Raw genomic sequence first — 19,918 nt, forward strand, 5'->3', positions numbered from 1 at the left:
CACAAGGTGTTAAAACTGGTGCTTTAACAAGCCTGTCTTGGTGAGTAATGGAATCTCATAAGAAAGACCTCATGGTCTTCCTCTAGAATCAACCCAGCTCCCTAGTCCTGGAAGAACAGCCCGAATCCCTTCAGGAGAGTGGAGCCCCATAACCCAATCACTGTCTTAAGGTTCCACCACTTACCTGCTGTTATATTGATGACCAGTTTTCAGCATGAGCTTTGGAGGGGACAAACAACATTTACACAATGAGCAGATGTTTCAAGTCATTAGGATGGAGCAAACAGTCTGAGGATAAGCAAAACATGGGGCGGGGGTCCCTTCTGGAGGTGGAGAAGATGAGAAGGGGCTGCTAGAAGAAGAGAGAATGACATCCCAGTGGAGAGCAGGGGCATGGTAGGTGGACTTGAGCCAAAAGATGTCACAAGCATTCTGAAGCTGAATCAGTAAGCCCTAGTAGGCAACAGGGACCTAGCAGGAAGCAATAACAACTGATGGGACTTGAAAGACTCAGAAGCATAAATGAGGGGACTTTTAAAACCTACCAGAAATTCTGGAAGAATCCAGCATACTTCAGGAATGAGTAGAGAAAAGCCCTGGTATAGGGGTAACTCTTAATGGTCACTGTCCCAAATGAGGAAATGTGACTTTATGTCATGTTCTTAACTAACATGATCTTTGAGGTCAGACATCTGCAAATCCTGCTGTGCTTCTTCTGAGCCACATCACTGCCATGGGTAGGTCATTTCATCTCTCAGAACCCCAGTTTCTCCATCCATCCAGTGACAAGAAATCCACTACTTCCTGGGGTATCTGAAAATTAAATGTACTATAACATCAAGGACCTACGACAGCATCCACCTCAAATCAGGAACACTGGTATCAGATGGGTGGGGATGGAGAGACACAAAATACAAAGCATATTCGATTTCAGAGGACATTAAGTGGTGTGAGGAAGAAAGGGCCACTGGTAGGGACGAATAGCCAAGAAATGAAGGTCAAAATAACTACTTCCTTTTTCTCAGCCTGGGTACCTTCTCAACTCTCCCAAGCAGAGCGCTCATTCTCTGCTCCCCTTTGCCTCACATATGCCCCTCTGTGTACATCCTCCATACCTACTGGAATGCTGAGCTCAGCTGCTCAGAGAGCCCCGGTGTGTCATACCCAGCCCCCAAAGACCTTCTCCATAAATAACACTCGGTTACATTGTATACAGTGTTGAAGGGTTTGCCAAGGATAAACATCATAATATTATTCACATTTGAGCTGGAAAATTCACCAAATGATTCCTGTTTTTCAACCTGATTGTTACCAGTTGATAAGTGAGCTAGCTTATTTTTATGCACGAAATCTCTATGTTCCTCTGACTACTGTGATACTTAACTGAATTAACGGAGATTGGAAGCAAAACAAGAAAAAGAAAAAAGAAAAAACCTGGCCACAAAAGGTACCCAGGATCACAACAAGTTTCTATTAAGAGACTAATTAAAGTGGATTTTGATGGTCTTAGGAAGTGTGGCCCCATCTGGGTGTGCAAACAAGGGCTTCTGGGTCATGGGAGAACTAATAATAACCTCTCTTGGCTGCACTTTGCGGCAGAGCCTTAGCTCATTAGGCCTCTGGTAGCATGCATTGTTCAGGACTCAGAAAAATATTTTTGTTTTGAAGCATACTAAACTGTGTTTTCTCTCTGATGGCAGGAGCATAATCCCTCTCAACCACTTACTACTTTAAAGTTTCCCAAATGGCCCTTGTGGAAAATATAGAAGGTAAAATAATCCAGAAGGCCAAACAACAAAATACCATTCTTGCCACTTTCCTGCTGCCAGGCACGAAGAGCCTGGATGCTGCCCTTGCCTGGGGTGCTCCCAGGGAACAGAGATCTGACCAAGACATACTCTCCTGCTCTGCTTGTGAGTAGGCTTTCTGGCATAGACACCCAAGGGGTGTTATAAAAAGCCACTTAAAATGATGCCTGGAAGTGGTTATAAACTTTTATCAGTATAATGGGCAATGTTTAGACACTCAGAGACCACTTAATTATCTAGAGGAATGCAACTGTGTGATCTGCCATTAAATTATTATTTGAGGCAGGTCACAGGGACTGCATGATATTCTAAAGGGCTAATCTAGGAGAGGCATCTATAATTTCTGTCCTGTGGGGAAATAATCCCAAATATTAAACATTTATTGTTCTTCAGGACATTAGTCAACCAGTGGTGTCTCTGTCAGCAAACCTACTTAAGATGTTTTGGATCAGAATCTCATTATGTTTGCCCAGGTTGACCTCTAACTCATAGTGATCCTCCTGCCTCAGCCTCCCAAGGTTTGAATAGTGGGTAGGTATTATCATATTCAGCTTCAAGATTTTGTGTGTGTGTGTCTGTAAAAACTCAATCTCTCTACTTTGGGTCAGCTTTTCCTTCCTACTGAATTTCTTACTAATGAGCTAAAAAGGACATTTGATGTTCATTCTCTGAGTCTTGTTTTTAATTTTTTGATGTCAATATGTTGGGTTTGTGAAGGGATCAGAGACTGAACACCTGTTAAGGAGCCACCTGTTAAGAAATACCCATATGGAGAAGGGGATGGAAGGAGGGAAAAAAGAAATACCCACATTCCTTCTTTCCTAAAAACAACTTACTGCATAAAATTGTGTCCTGTGTGCTTGGAGAAGACACCAGTCACACCCTCTCGGTGACAAGCTACATACCTGCTCCATTCTCTTTCTTTGCCATATCTATGATTAGCTGAATTGATTTTCTAACCAATCCAAATAAATTGCCTGAGAAACGCTAGGTGTGAATGAACTAAACATCAATTGTCTCCCTTTACCCAGAACCACCCTCTGAGGAGAAAGGGGAACACAGGAAAAGGGGAGGGCACAGGAAAGGGGCACTGTCTGTTTCTTGTCAACTGTCCTGTCTGGCCACCTGCTCATCTCACTTCCCGTAATAGTTCTTTGCAGCCTGCTCATTCCTCCCTTTCAAATAATTTTATAGAGATTTAGGAGGTGTGGCATAGTTGGAGGAAATATGTCAGAAGGGGTGTAACTTTGGAGTTTAATCCAGCCTCCAATCCAGTCTTCCTTCTCTGATTCCTGCCTATAACAATTTTATCACTTTAAGTTGGGCTGTCAGGTATTTATTCTATCATGGTAATAAAAGATACTATAACAGTGCAGATCTCATGTCTGAAACATCTCTCTCCTGCACTGACCTCCCTTCCTGTTGCAGAACCACAGTCTTTTCTAATGAAATTTCCATTTTCTTGAGTTCCAAGACATCCTCATATGGCCCCTTTCTGACAGCAAAGGGAAAATGGCTCAAACTGATGCTTCCACTATAGCCTTGTCATCCCAATGCTCCTTCCCGCCTCTCCAAAGGATCCAGACTTGTGCTACACTTGACTCCCAAGATACCAACCAGAATCTTATTTACCCAGCACTATTGCGATTCCACCTACAAAACAGATTTCAATCTCCTGTCCCCATATCTATTCTCTAAATCCTTTTACTCATAGACAAAGACACTTGTCAGTTTGTCAAAATTCAGGATCTCTTCTGGACCTTGTGCCTGATTCCAGGAATGAGAATCTGTATCTGCATGTGGTTGTGGTTTCTGGGGGATGAACATGACATTCAAATGTGAGAGGTGACAGTACAGAACAAGGAGCAGTGGTCCGGGACTGCCCTATATCCTTGCTCTCCCGTGGCTTCTCATACAAGGGCACTTGTCCCAGGAGAAGGTCTCCTAGGCTCCCAGTGCTTTAAAAGACAGAGTCAAGTATGAACATAAACACTCATAGCTGCCTTTTTTCTTTGCCAATAAACTTCCCTAATTAAGTAGCCAGATCTTTTACAGCCACAATTCTCATTTTCTTTTTATAGAGGTGCTTTAGTTATTCTCTGCAACGTCCTTTCCACCTTGCAGGAAAGCATTAAAAATGCATGGCTCAGCTGCCTCCCATTTCAAAGTCATGATGGCTAGATTGTACCACTGCTCTGACTCTTGGCACTGTTTTTTCAGCTAAGGAGGAAACATTCAGCTGGTAACCCACACTTGCCCCACTGTGTGATATAACAAGCTAAGAGGAAACATTCAGCTGGTAACCCACACTTACCCCACTGTGTGAGATAACAAGCCCTGTCTTCTAGCCTCTTTCTATCAATTGGCCTGTTTGCTTTCATCAGGTTGGCCTCTGCGAAGGGATTCATGCCTGTATGAACAATTCATCTTACCAGAGCAGAGAAGATCCCTCTACCACAAACTATATGGGATCTGACCCTTCCCCCTTTGCAAAGCCTGCAGCACATTCAAATAAGTATCTAACAAACACAACTCAGCTCAGCTGCTCCACAGAGAATTGTCATTTCAAGTAAAAGCCTCCAGTGCCCACTGGTTTCTAAAATACTTTTTCAGGGGCTCAGAAATTTAGACTCTTTGGAGACTTGAAACTGCTTTGTATGTAAGGGAAAGGAAGCTGGGAGAGGGGAGATCAGTGTACTCAGAAAGGCCGTGAACAGCGGATTCTCATCTCCCTGGTACATCACGCCACTGCTATCAGATATTCATTAGACAGTATTGTGTGAAGAAAGACAGCTTATAATTCTGTATTATTAACAGAAATAGAAAGAGCAGGGGTAAGAGTTTTGACAAGTGAGATCCAGATCCAAAGAGGCGAGGGCATATTTACTTTCAGGAATTTCAGGGGTCCAAGCTATGTCAAGGAAGAAATCGAATCACCCAAGCCCTGTCAGCAGCCCTGGGTTACTGTTTTCACTGTTCAACCTTTGTGATTCACCTAGCCACTCTAAGCTTCAGAGTTCTGTATTTCTAACCCAGCATAGAGACAGCCATACTGTTGTCATATCTAACACCAGAGTGATGCTAGTGATACTATAGTCCTCAGTTTTTTGAGTAGATAAATGACTTTGGGTAACAATATTATCCACCCCATACGTGGCTAAAAGGACTCATTGGGAAACATGAATATTTTGAGTGTACTACCTGACAAACAGTTAATACTTAGTGTTTTCTATTATTGTTGTTCTATGTTTTTAATGTGTGAGCGTCTTGTAATGAATTCCATTGTTATCTATAGCAATGGGGTAGAGAATAAGTGAGTTAGACACTAAGTTTGTGTCTGACTAATATAAGCTTTAAAATATCATGCATATGCAGATTTATGCACTCACACAAAGCAAGAGGAAGCGACTGTCTAATGGACAGTGACTTGATGAAGGAAGCAGAGGAAATGAAACCCACGCCCCTTCCCTTTTGGCCTTAGTAAGATTAGCCCACACATCAGCTTTCAGATCAGATTCTCATACATAACTTTCCTTTACTGTGCATGCCACCTAAAGATGCCTGAGTCCTGACCACAGATGGAACAGTTCTCCTAGGGTCACTGGCTACCATCCAGGGCACAAGGCTTCCAAGGAACACAATGATAATGGGAATTTTCCATGAAAAGTAGAAAGTCTCCAAACTAATAGAAATTCTTAGGCAAGCTACCAAAGTGCCTTGTAGTCACCTGCATAGTCTTGGCAATGTATTTGACAAAGAGTGGCACGTGTCTACCTTCTACATGACTTTAGAGATGTTTGTCTATATGACGTCTCCCCTCCAGGAAAAATCTACTCTGTAGGGCCAACATAAAGAGTAAATGACCAAGTGGATCTTCTGAGGGATGAATGATTATTCTCTTTCTCCACAATGTGAGGGCTCCATGAGTAGATAAGCATTTGAAGAGCAAGAAGGCCATGGAGAGATATTTCTGCCAGAACCTTGACCTTGGGCATTCTAATTTGTAGAACCATAAGAAAGATGTGTTCATTTAGGCCATGAAGACAGGAATTAACTCTTATAAATGGGAGTGATGCTGTGGAAAATACATAAAATGTGGAAATGTCTTTAGAAATGGTGAGTTTTCAATCAGTTCTAGTGAGATTTCATAAAGAAGAGAAAGCCTTCATCTTCATAGGGAACATCTAAGTAGCTATGAACAGAATGTTGGTGAAAATACAAAGCCATGAATAATAGGACATGCTTGTAATTCTCTAACCTCAGCACTTGGCTAACAAATTCTTGTTTTTCTTTCTTTCTTTCTTTCTTTTTTTTTTTTTGAGGCAGGGTTTCTCTGTAGCTTTGAAGGCTGTCCTGGAACTAAGTCTTGTAGACCAGGCCGGTCTCGAACTCACAGAGATCCGCCTGCCTCTGCCTCCTGAGTGCTGGGATTAAAAGCGTGTGCCACCACTGCCCGGCTAACAAATTCTTTTTTTTTCTCTCTCTCTCTCTTTTTTTTTGTAACCTCAGCACTTGGGAGTTCAACCCAGTCACAAGTTTAATACCTACAAAGACCAAAGAATGAGATCTGTCTAAAACGAACAAAGAAAGAAAATAGCAAGCAAGCAAGTGACAGATGATAAAGGTCTTTCTGGTCAGGTACCGAATGGAAATGACGAATGTGTTTTGCAAACCGGAGGAAAGGCAGGGTTTCTGTGAAGTAGGGTTGTGTTTGTGGTCTCATGTTTTATGGAAGGCAGGGTTTGTGAAGGATGAATTGGTGAGTGGTGAAATTTCTAAGCAGTGTTGATAGAGTGGCTTAGTTCCTCTTGGCTGCTTACAGCCTCATCCAGAAGGAAGAAATGACTCCAAGCCAGAGGAAGAAATGACTCCACAACAGACTAAATAAGCAAAGAAGAAACCAGATATTCGATCTTTGGAAAGTCTCAGGCTAATCATATGGAGAGAGAGAGAGAGAGAGAGAGAGAGAGAGAGAGAGAGAGAGAGAGAGAGAGAGAGAGAGAGAGAGAGAGAGAGAGAAACGCAGCTGGAAGAGAGGGTGGCCAGCTGACCCTTTGGTAAGGTTAGTTTGGGTGTAAACTATCGACCTAATCAGCTACCCCAGCAGAACTGTCAGTTTGGACAAAATAAGAAGGAATGAAGCAAAGTTATCTGATGTCTGGGGTTTTACAGGACAAGTTCATAGAGCTATTGCCCTTACAAGTGTTCTATTCTTCAAAACGAGGAGAGAATGACCTCAGAGGAAATTCAGAGATGATCAGGGATACCTCCTTGGTTTTCAAAAGGGAGGCAACTGATGCACTTTCATCAGGTCGTATAACCTTTTCCCAATGTGATGACTTTCTACTTCTGTTCAGCAGAGCTGTAGGGACAGGACCATAGCCCCAGTGGGTCTGGAAGGAAAACATCAAGCTACAGTGAACTGTTCTCCAAGTTTAAGTACTCAGAAGACTCACCTTGGCAGATGTGGGTGCTCTTAGTCTCCATCCATCACCCCTGTCTTCTCTCCAGCTTCTCTTCTAAGTAAGAACATCTATCCTACACCCATTCCATCACTGTAGCTTCAAAGCCTTCAACTTGTCTGGCTTGGCACATTCACCAGTGAAGAAGAAATTTGCCTCCAGAAAAACAGAACACTGAGAGGCACCAATATCTGATTTAGATGTTATTTAAATAAGATTTTGGGTTTTATACTTCAGGCTAGTATGAGCTAGACTTTAGGAGCTCTTAGAATGCAATTGATAATTTTTTGTACAAGAGGAATATTATTGCAAGTGGGGTGTAGGATTGGAATGATGTGAACTGGATAGGTCTGTGATAGTATTAGTAGGTGAGGAATCCCCTGATGAAAGGGATTAGTGCCAATACATCCCAGAGACCTCTCTGTCCTTCTGTTACTTGAGGATAAAGAAGGAATTAAATCTTAAAACTAGGAAAAGACTGTCACTAGAGACTAAATCAGCCAATATCTTGACCTTGGTCTTCCAGTCCCCAGAACTGTAAGAAATACTTATTTCTTAAGCTACATAGTTTATAGCTCTTTATTCCTTACAATTTATTGTAAGGAATATCTCAGTGAGTTTTAAATAACACAAGGAGTGTCAAGCTAGGCCAATGAAAATGATTGTGAGCACTGATGAAGCTCTGGGCTGGGAAAAGAAAGGAGGTCTGAGCCACTGCTTTGGAACTTAGAATAAGCAGGAGCTCTGGAGTCACATTCTCAACCAGGCACGAGGCAGATCTGACTCTGAGCAAGAGAATCTGTCCACACTGCCCCACCTTCATGCCTCAACCCTCCTACATCCCTGGAACCATTTCCAAAACCTCCCAGTGTGTTCTTTCTTTCTGTTTCACCTTTCTGTTTACAGCTTATGCCTTGTTCTCCATTATCCAAAATGATCTTTTACATATATTCTATCATGTCATTTTCCACTCAAAGCCCCCCACACACACATGTGTCCTTCCTATTGGCTTTATATTAAACCTCTAAGGCTGTATATAATCTGACTTCTGATTCCAACCAAAGCCTCCTCTTCCACTTCCCTTCCCCCCTCACTAGAGCCACTGAAGTTAGAATCTCTTTCAGGAGATGTCCCTCAATATTTCCCATAATGAGCTACCTACATATTCTGAGGGCCTCCTTTTGCAAAGGCCTTTTCCTTTCACTCTTTCTTAGTGAGCCTCTTCCCTCCCTTTGCTCCACATCTCCCTCGATGCCAGCAAATGTGTAGGTGCAGCTGTACACACATAAAGGCTGTGCTGAGATAGGAACTTTCACTCTCTGGGGGAAACAGGACAGCTGCTCTATTCCCATGCCGAGACTTCTACAGCTCAGAAGCCACTACAGACCCCTCTGTTCCCAATCCCAACCAAACCATCTACTCAGCCCTAGGACCTCTTTTTGTACTAAGTTATGAACTGACTCACACTATCTCAAGATGTGGGTATTTTGGGTGGGTTGTCCCTTTGAGTTAATATGCAAGTGCTTCAAGAAGTCTGTGGTATCTTGATTCAGATCCACCTGGGAGTGTTTTGGCGTTTTCCCATTCTCTCATGCAGGGAGTTTTGAGCAAAGAGTCTTCTATGTTTCTTTAAGCATCTACAAACAATCCCCACTGCACAGTTATGAGAGATCAGCTCACTAATCCAGTAAGTTGCAGCCCCACACTTTGAGAAGAGTCCTGAGCTCACAGCACCAGAACTCGAAACTGCCACCATGTGACCTGTGGGAGCCAGATGCCAACTCTTAGTACTTGTGATTTGGGAGTGAGGAAATAAAGAGTATTATTACTATAAAGATGGTCTGGCTTATAGTGGGTTATTATCAACTAGGACATTCCATATAGAGAAAAATGCAAAACATCAAAGCTGCAACCACCCCAGGAACCAGATTCTCATTTCATTCTTTTTTTGTTTATTTATTTATCTGCCTAGGACATTCCGTGATGACTGAAGTGATGACATTTGTAATGAAAGGTTGGTATCAGCCTAGAATTCCTGCTGTCAGGATAAATAGAAAAACCTTTGCTATTTGATTGTCTAGGATGAAATTAATAGTTCCCCATAAATGTCGAATAAAATGATCTGTTTGTTCTAGGAGCAGCTGGAACGATCTTTTGTTTGCTTTCTCCACTCTTGTGCTTGTCCTTCTCCTCAGATTAAGATGACTAATTGACCTAGCAAGGTCATGAAGTCACCATCCTCCCCTCTCACTCTCCAAGAGCCCCTACAAACCCAAGTGGTGTGCATGCCATGTTGAGCCTGTCCTGGAGAGCAAGCTGTTGTGTTCTGGGTACTGCACTGACTCCTGTTTTCTTAGAGTTGGTGGCCTGAGGTTACTCCAAATACTGGTTGGAGGCCTGAGGACAGGCTCTGGAGGGATTTTCCGTTGGTATGAGACAACTCTCACCACCTTCATCTTCCTAAAAACCAAAAGACCTAAAATACAAACATATGTGCTGGGATGGGCCAGTTCCCAGAAGAAACAGAAGAACCACAAGGCTCCCACAGATAGAGGAACTGAGGCCCTACCTATATCACCCCTCTATTCCCCCTCTCCATTCCTTTTCTTTTTCAGGGGAGTTACATTAATGCACACTATCAAAAGAAAAGCTATTTCCTGTTGACAACATATGTACTTTAAATTATAACACTCAAATATTACCATTCCTGGATGTAAATTGCTGAAATATTTCATATTCTTGCGTTTTACACTAAGTCTTTAAAATCTAGTGTTTCAATGCCTTAATATTGCTAATGGCACTTGACATGCTTAATAGCCATCCACACATGGCTGTTGGCCACTAGATTGACCAGCATACTTCAGATAACAGGAAAACCCCAAAAAGTTTTGAAATAAAAACTGGGCGCAGATGAAAGAAAAAACAATCACAGACCACTGCTCATGAACACTGATGCAAATAGCCTAAGCAAAAATATTGGCCATCTGAGGTATATCTGCATAAAAGAACATAAACATTTATAGTAGAGAGATGATGGTTCAATGGTTCAGAGCAAGAATCTTCCACAGGACCTCAGTCTGACTCCCAAAACACACATGTCAGATCACAATCATCTCTAAAACTAATTCTAGAATAGTGGTTCTCAACCTGTGGGCCATGGCCCCTTTGGGGGCATCAAATGACTCTTTCACGTGTTCCAGATATTTACATTATGATTCATAACAGTAGTAGAGTTACAGTTACAAAGTGGCATCAAAATAATTTTGTGGTTGGGGGTCACTGCTCCATGAGGAATTGTATTGAAGGGTCTTGGCATTAAGAAGGTTGAGAACCACTGTTCTAAAGGATCTGACACCATCTTCAGTTCTCTCAGAGCATTGCTCATGTGTGTTGCACAGACATATATGCAGGTAAAACAACCATATACATAAAAAATAAATAATACATCTGAAAGAGAAAGATATTGCTAAAGACCCCAACATTCCCCCTGTAAGTTCAAGATCATTTTATAGAATCTGCTAAGACACTGAAAGTCAAGAAAAAGATAAAGTGGCATCTTATATATCTAAATCAACATAGCTGGTGGCATAGTTCGATGGTAGAGCATATACATGAGGCAATGGGCTAATCTTCATCATACAATTAAATAAACAAAAAATAAGGCTGTAAGTCGTTAACAGAAAAAGTCCTTAACTGTAGTTATTTGGTGTATGAGAAACCTAATCTTGAGAAAAGACAAAGGAAAGAATGAAGGTTACTTCCTTATGACTATTAGTGGAAATATGACAAGTAACAAATGTGACTGGAACATAAATCCAACCACACTCAATCTCATAGAAGAGAAAGTGGAAAGTAACCTTGAGAACATTGGCACAGAAGATCACTTCCTAAATATAACACCAGTAGCACAGACACTGAAAGCAACAATTAATAAAATGGAATAGAAGCTTCTGTAAGGCAAAGAACATGGTCAACAAAGCAAAACAGCAGCCTACAGAATGGGAAAAGATCTTCACCAACCCCACATCTGACAGATAAATAAACAAAGAACTCAAGAAACTAGACATAAAATTACCAAATAATCTAATTTAAAAATGGGGTACAGTTCTAAACAGAGAATTCTCAACAGAAGAAACTCAAATGGCTAAAAAGCATTTAAGGAAATGCTCAACATCCTTAGCCATCAGGGAAATTCAAATCAAAACAACTCTGAGATAATCATCTCACACCTGTCAGAATGACTAAGATCAAAAACACTGATGACAGCTTATGCTGGAGAGGATGTGGAGTAAGGGGAACATTTCCCCATTGCTGGGAATGCAAACTTGTACATCCATTTTGGAAAACAATATGGAGGTTTCTCAGATAACTGGGAATAAATCTACCTCAAGACCCAGCAATACCACTCTTAGGCATATATTCAAAGGATACACAATCATACCATAAGGGCATTTGCTCAACTATGTTCATAGCAGCATCATTCATATAATAGCCCAAATCTGGAAACAACCTAGATACTCCTCAACCAAAGAATAGATAGAAAATGTGGTACATTTACACAAAAGATCACTACTCCTCAGTGGTAAAAAACAAAACAAAACAAAATGGCATCTTGAAATTTTCAGGCAAATGGACAGAACTAGAAAAAAATCCCAAGTGAGATAATCCAGACCCGGAAAGACAAATATGGTTTGAACTCACTTAAAAGTGAATATTAGTCATAAAGCAAAGGATAACCAACCTACAGTCCACAACCCCAAAGAAGTTAAGTAACAAAGAGGAGCCTGAGAGGGACATTCATGGATCCCCTATGGGAAGAAAAAAAATAAGATCTCCTGAGTAAATCAGGAATGTGAGATGGAGGGGGTGAGTAGAAAGGGAGAGGGGAGGAAGGAAGAGGAGCGGGGAGGTGAACATGAGAGAACAGGGTGGTCAAGCTGGGGGGGAGCTAGGAAAAAACTATCTTGATAGAGGGAGCCATTGTGGGATTAGTAAGAAACCTGGCATTAGGGAAGTTTCCAGGAATCCGAAATGATGACCCCAGATAAAACTCTAAGCAATAGTGGAGAGGGTGCCTGGACTGGCCTTCCCTATAATCAGATTGAGAACTACTGTAATTGTCATCATAGAACCTTCATTCAGTGACTGATGGAAGCAGACACAGAGATCAGCGAAGCACTGGGCAGAGCTCCTGGAGTCCAGTTGAAGAGAGGAGAGAGTGTTAATACAAGCAAAGGGGTCAAGACCAGGATGGGGAAACTCACAGAAACAGCTGACCCGAGCTAGGACGAGCTCACTAACTCTGGACTGACAACTGGAGAACCTGCATAAGACTGAACTAGACCCCCTGAATGCAGGTAACAGTGGATGGCTTGGACAGTTTGTGGGGCCACTAGTGGTGGGACCAAGGCATATCCCTAATGCATGAACTGGCTTTCGGGAGCCCATTTCCTATGGAGAAGTACTTGCTCAGCATAGACACAGTGGGGAGGGCCTTGGTCCTGCCTCGGTGGGGTAATAGGACAGACTTCATTGACTCCCCATGGGAGGCCTTAACCTCTTTGGGAAGCAAAACGGGGGTAAGGGAAGGGGAAGGTGGGGGAGTGAGAGGAGGGAAGAACTTTAGAGACAGGAACTATAGAAGAAGACAAGGTCACCAAGAAGCTCCCCGATACCAGCTGCGTCTGACTCTGTGGTGATGGGAAGCCCCCACAGTACTTGTTTTACAATTTGCTACCTTACAGCAGGCTGTCCCACTTCTAGGGGGTCCTAGGACTAAGGGCCCTGTGGGCTCAGTGCAATTCTCTGGAAGGCTTTGAGCCACCAGCAACCCCACTCATTACAACTGGAGTATAGAGTAGCATCCTGAAAGATGCTCTGGGGTGGAAACTCCTGTGTCTGAGGAGAAGAGACACCTGACTATATTTCACATTGCTATCTCATTATCAAAGATGCAATAATGTTTAATGGGAAGTTTTCCTCTCTGGAATTTTTTAAAACTTACTTTTCTTTTATACATTACAACCCAACCACAGTTTCCCTTCCAAGAACCCTCTCCCACATCTCCTCTCTCCCTCCTGCTCCCCATCCACTCCTCCTCCATTTCCCTTCAGAAAAGAGCAGGCTTCCCAGGGATATCAACCAAACGAGGCATAACAAGTTACAATAAGACGAGGCACAAACCCTCATATCAAAGCTGAAAGAGGCAACCCAGAAGGAGGAAAAGGTTCATAGGAGAAGGCAAGTGAGTCAGAGGCACCCCCACTTCCACTATTAGGAATCCCATAAGAACACCAAGCTACACAACCATACCATCATTAGCAGATGCAAAACTTTTAAAGCCTCAATTTCCCCCTATAAATGTTAGATTTGACTTACAAATTATTATTCTGTTTGTACATTTTGGAAAGTGTGTGTAAATCAAAGTAGACTTTCATTTCCTCTTTGCTCTGTATTTGGGCAATTTCATATAAACTGCTTAAAATATTCTGTACAAGAATAGTAATTTCAATGATTCCTATGAAGCAAGCTACCCCAAAAGGTAGTAGACTAGTTCCTCCTTATCCACATGGGGCATAGTCCAAGACCCTCAATTGATGTCAAATGTGGTGATATATTGTTTATGATCTAATAAAGCCACTGAAGATCAGAGCAAAACCAGCCACACTAGTTAACCATTGATGCCTGGCAGTGGAGTACACACCTTTAATCCCAGCACTCAGGAGACAGAGGCAGATAGATTTATGTGAGTTCAAGGCCACCCTGGGCTACATGAGAGTGAATCAGTCTAAAAGAGAAACAGAGCTCATACCTTTAATCCCAGCACTAGAGAGATTATAAGGAGCTCAGTGAAGTCATTCTGAAGCTTGGTGGAGAGCAGTGCAGTCTGGAGATGCAATCTGAGGTTCAGTGGATCACTCCTTTGGTCTGAACCTTGGTAAAGGTAAGAACTCTCTAGTGGCTGACTGCTTTGCTTTTTTGATCTTCATCCAAGCTTTATTAAATCATAAGCAACATATAACTATAGCCAAAGTCTAGGGACAGTGCCAAACTCTAGATCCAATAACTTTATTATGCAGGCACATCTGTAATGAAATTTAATTTATAATTTAGGCAGAGAAAGGAATTGACAATAACTAGTAACAAAGAGAACAATTGTAACTATGTCTCATTAAGGTAAGGAGATCACCCCTCTTATCTAGATTGGACCAATATGATCACAAGAGTTCATAACAGTGGTTGAGAGCACAGAAGAGTCAGGGGCAGTGTCACTGCCACTGACTTTGAAGAGATGAGGTGCCTAGACTTTGAAAAGGAAGCATTTTTTCTCAGTTGCTCCTAGAATTTGCAGAGCAGAACAGCCATGTCAACACCTGGACTTAGTACAACTAGTGTCAGGCTTCTGAATGATACCTGCTAGTCAGTTCATGTCAGTTAGACTATTATGTGTTAAACCACTGTGTTTAAGGTCATTTGTTACTATAGTTTGTTTGTTTGTTTGAGACAGGGTGTCTTTGCATAACCTAAACTAGTCTTGAAATTATAACACTCTTGTCTCAGCATCTGGATGCTAAAAGTGCAGATGTATGATACTACCCAGCCACTAAAACAATTCTTAGTCTATTAGTCATTCCCAACTGTAAATTCAGCTGTTTAACAAAAGAAAATCTGAAATCTTGAAACCTTACAGTATGCTCGCAGTTTTCTCTACCCCTAAGTAGGAATGGAGTTTTGTTGGGGCTCTGTTTCTTGGGCCTAGGGAAGGTGACCCTCCTTTGCTCAGGATTTGCCTAAGTTCACTCCACAAGAGACAGCAGTCAATAATAGCACAGGGCTTCACGGGAAGGACACATTCCTTCTGTGAGACTGTTGGGACGACACATAGAGCTGTCGTACTTCAAATCAGTTCAGGGTTCACCAAACTCTGTCCTATTCCCTACAAGGCAGGGACTCCCAAGAGAAGTTCAGAAACCCAACGTAATTCACCCAAAGGCAGCAGCCCCTTTAGCCTAAGGCTATGTGCTGAGGTGTTGCAAGGAGGAAGCAGGCTGAAAATCCACTTTGCTGCAGGCCCTACTCCCTGACTAGGCCCATGTGCTTCAGTTTCCTTGTTCTAAAATGGTGATAGACATGGGTGAGACAAGAAGAGCACTTCTGAGGCTCATACACCATGAACGGAATGCTACTGACAAGCCCTCAGCACAGCTTCCATACCTAGTAAGCAAACAACTGCCAGAAGATTTACTACTGTTTTTGAGGATAAATACCCATGCCTTTAGAGAGTGAAGGGAGGAGGGAAGAGAGGTTGGTTCAAGCTTTAGAAATACACACACACACACACACACACACGCGCGCACGCGCGCGCACACACACGCACACACACACATGCACACACACAACAAACAATATACACAAATAGAGTATATGAAGAATTTTTGTTGAACATACCTAATTGTTCAATGCTGGTAAGATAGAAGGGAGGTCTCTTCCCAGGACAAAGGGATGGGTCATCCATCTTAGATTCCGATGTTCTGCCTCTGGAAGTCTGGAATGTGAACCTGGCATTTGGGATCAAGATCACATCCTGGTCACTATGGCTACATACACAAGATCTTCAAGCCTGGCCATCCAACTTCTCCTTCAAGTCCTTTCCTGTTCTTTTTGTTTCAATGACGCCACAGAAACTTCTTCAGGGAAAGGACTGGCCTGAGGCAGTTTTATATTCTTCATGATTGACAGGGCTCCTCTGCCTCCTGATATCAGCTGTGAGCCGCTGACACCAGGGCTGGTGGCACAAGCTAGGAGTCAGATAGTACCACCAACAGAAACTTCTCTTCCCCAGGGTGCCAGCAGTCCATTCTTCGTCTTCCAAATCCAAGGTTGATTCATTCTTCCCCGCCCACAATTCTAACAGGCTGGATCCTAGGACTGACAGCATGTTTTACCCACAGTAAGCATAAATTCTTGAGAGAATGAGGATGGAGAGAGAGTTTTTCAACAATGGACATGTTAGGAGAGATGGCCTCAGGAGCAGAATTATTATCATTAGCTACTGTGTGGGGGAAGAAAGGAAGGAAGGAAGGGATGGAGAGAAAGAAGAAAAGAGGAAATAAGATGAAAATAAGAGCCAGATATTTTTCCTCTTATCAGTAGTCCAGGGTGTGCTTCCCTGAGCCCCTTTCCTGTGAAGTGTGTGTATTTTGAAGGAAGCTTATTCATGAAATTGCTCTAAGGGAATATTTACTCCTGGTTTATAACAACCTCCATTTGTTTATGCTTTTTAAAGCTCCCAGAAGTTAAAAACAGGAAGTCCTAGTTGGCCTAACAGATGTAAACTCAAGCTCTGTGGGTTCCCCATAGGAATCTGGCATCCACGATTCTCTGTGGTACTTTGGCAACTTGTATCAGGAAGACAAAGGCCTGGGTGTTTTCACACTGAAGACCTGCTCTTGAGCTTGATAACTGAAAGTGACCCTTGACTCAGAGCCTCCACAGCTTTGCCCTGCAAGCCCTACATCCCCTTCCCGACCTTGAGTGGCAAGGGAATTGTTCTGCCTTGGCAGGATGTCCTTTGCTATGAACAGTGTGAAGTATGCAAGGCAGGAGAGAGAGGAGTGAGATGGTAGCGTGGGCCCAGTGGAAAGATCGTGGCAATTAGAGTCTGTCCGTTTGATTTTCTGCCTCTGCCGTGCTCCAGCCTGGGGTCTTTGCCCTTTAAATTAAAGCTTATTTCCATTATCTAGGGAGTAGCAAAGTTTCATCTACCTTAAAAATACACAGAGATCAAAGACATCCAAGTAAGATTCTTGGCATGATACCTGGTGACTCATGGCAGTCCAGAACCAGCTTCCTTGTCAAATAGCAATGTTGGCCACACATGGTCTATGTCTTCATTTAAGCTGTGACTTGTGCCATTGCAGAATATATCAAACACTCAAAATGGTATTAGGAGGTAGGACCACTGGGAGGGAATTGGGTCATGAGGGTGGAGCCCTCCTGTTTGAATTAGTGCCTGCTGTGCTTTTACTATGATTTGTCTCCTCTGTAACTAAGCCTGAAACCTCATTGCCATTCTGTTTCAGTACCGTGCATGGACCAAGGCAGCTGGCCTGACTCCTATGCACAGCATCAGGGTCAGACTCCAGAAGATAATGCTATGAGTGGCCATTCAGGTCATACAGTGACCTGTGAGTGTTCCATGAATCTGCTCCATGGCCTCTAAGGCTAAGCATGACCCCAAGCAAGTTCAAGACAGCACAGCAAAGCAGGGACAAACCCCCATGGCCTTCTCCATATTCACTCTGCCTGAATAAGACGCTAATTCATCCTGCGAGTTAACAAAAGCATGAACTCTGCCTGGCCAAGCACTGCCGTCTTAGAAGACCATGAGCTATCCCGAGAAAGCCCAGAAGTTCCTCAGCATAAAGTGGCTGTCCTGAGACCCCCACCTGCAGGTCTCACAGCTCACATAAAAGGATCTTCACGTCTTCACATTGCTCTATCAGTGACTCCTTGGCTCTGATGGACTCACACATGGCTTTCTCAGATGGGTGGTTTCATGTGTTAGAAAGAAAACAATGACAGCTGCACTGCCCCCTGCAGACCACGGCTAGTCTCCAACATGCAGCCCAGCAGTGCAGCCCAGAAGGAAAACTAAACACACCACAGCTCACTGTGGCCGTCTTTTCAAGATGTGTGTAACACTGGGTGACAAAAGACATTCCCTCTTTGTGGAAATGACTGGTGCCACTGCTTCCAGCCCTGTACAACGTCGTCACCAAAACACCATGTGCCATCATTTAGAGAAGTCCTCTATCCGTTCACTGAAGAAACATGCAAGTAGGCTTCTCTGACCTTCTTAAAACTCTCCCAGGGTGTTTTGGTGTGCCATGGTTATTAAAACGCAGCTCCTTGTCTTGTGGGATGTGTGTTGAGGCTAGAACCCAGTATTTCCCACATCCTAGGCAAGTGCTATATCACTAAGCTACACCCAATTCCCAGTGGCCACGTGTCAACATTAGACTTTGTGTGGTGAATGGGACAATAAATATGAGTGTTGTGGCTTAGATAGCCAACATGCCACCTTCCCTGGATCTGCTGGGGCCCTCTCTAGACAGTGGCCCTTAAATCTAGATCCCCCCATTGCAAACTTGGCAGCTTGACTTGCTGCTTCAGAATGTTTGAACCCAGCTAGGTGTGTCAACAACGTACATCAGCAATCTCAGCACTTGAGAGGTGAGGTAGGGGATCACAGTGAGTTTGAGGCAACCTGGGCTACAAAGTGAGGTTTTGAGACCAGCCCGAGCTATAAAGATGGGGTCGGTCTCAAAAACAAAAACAGAAGTTAAAGATCCACCTTAGAAGAAAGACATGCCTTAGAAAACATTGGAAATGAGTATTTGTCCCACAGCAAAGTAAAAGGAAGAAGAAAATTGAAATGGTTAGAGGAGCAGAGGGGCTGATGGGAAGGGAGGCAAGAAGTGAAGAGAGAAAGCCAGGCCTGGTAGGAAGCGTGGTGGGTGCATCCTTGTGAAGGCCCTTGCCTTCACACCTGTCAGAGCAGCTCCTCAAAGGATGGGGAGGAGGAATGTGCTGGGGACCATGAGGCTAAAGATGGCAAGTTTCCCTGAGGGCATTATACGAGTCAGCCTTCTTGCTGTGGCAAGACACTAGAGATAATCTAAATGAAAGAAAGATTTGTTTGGCTCATACTTTCCAAGTTTTCAGTGGGCAGTTGGCCAGTCCTGTCCCTCTGTGCAGATGGTACCGCTGTGTAAAGGGAAACATTTTCCTTGAGAGAAGTCTTCCCACCAGCCTGGTTCTAGAGCCGCATCAGTCCCAAATAAACACACAGGAGGCTATATTCATTATGAAGCTGTTGGCCTTGCTTGTTTCTTACTGGCTAGCTCTGACTTAAGTATTTATCCCATAATTGCTAATCTAAGCATTTCTCTTACCGGAGAACTTTCCGGGCTTCCTACCCCATGGTGTTACATCTTGACTTCCTGTGTTTCTCCTACCCAGAGTCCTCCTGGACTCCTAGTCCCACCTATCTAACTTCCCTATTGGCCAACAGTGCTTTATTGACATAATCACAGGACTTCCCCCATCATCGCTGACCACAATGAGGAAGCATGTAGTGGAGGGAAGCTGCCCTCCTCATGGCAGGAAGTAGGAGAGGTAGGATCCCACCTCCCCCAACCTCAAAGGCACTCCTTAGTGACCTAACACTTGTCACTAGGCCCCATCTTGCTGCCAGCAGCACCACAGGCTCACGGTTGAGCTTAGTGGGGCATGACCCAAACCTTAGCATGCACAGAGAAGGCTTTGTTTCTTCAATTTCAAAATATAGCACAAAAGCTTTATGAATGGACTCACAAGAAAATTAATGTCTCCAAGACATTAAAAACAGTGTGTTGCGGTATACATTTTCATCAAAGTATCTGGCAAAATATTTTTCTGGTTCCTTTCACACACTCCTTTCCAAGAATATTAACTCCTTTTCTTCCTTCCTTGCTACCTTCCTTCCTTCCTTTCTTTCTCTTCCCCTTCTTTCTTTCATTCATTTGTTCTTCATTTCCCTTCCTTCCTCCCCTTCTTACCTTTCTTGTCCTAAAGCTCCCACAAGAATACAAAGCACATGAATAT

The 19,918-nt window shown here is 43.1% G+C and overlaps 1 long non-coding RNA gene across 1 annotated transcript in view; it reads right to left on the reverse strand.

The window, feature by feature from the left end:
• The window catches only part of LOC110341326, a 34,387-nt gene extending 15,111 nt beyond the window's left edge, over positions 1-19,276 (reverse strand). The window contains exons 1-2 of the long non-coding RNA XR_002383225.2: positions 19,228-19,276; positions 15,719-15,828 (exon numbers count right to left, since the gene is read on the reverse strand). This is a non-coding gene — a long non-coding RNA (uncharacterized LOC110341326). The remainder of the gene's footprint in view (positions 1-15,718; positions 15,829-19,227) is intronic.
• Positions 19,277-19,918: the final 642 nt, after the last annotated feature.

The sequence above is a fragment of the Mesocricetus auratus genome, unplaced genomic scaffold, assembly GCF_017639785.1.
Source record: "Mesocricetus auratus isolate SY011 unplaced genomic scaffold, BCM_Maur_2.0 Super-Scaffold_100004, whole genome shotgun sequence".
Classification (NCBI taxonomy): Eukaryota; Metazoa; Chordata; class Mammalia; order Rodentia; family Cricetidae; genus Mesocricetus; species Mesocricetus auratus.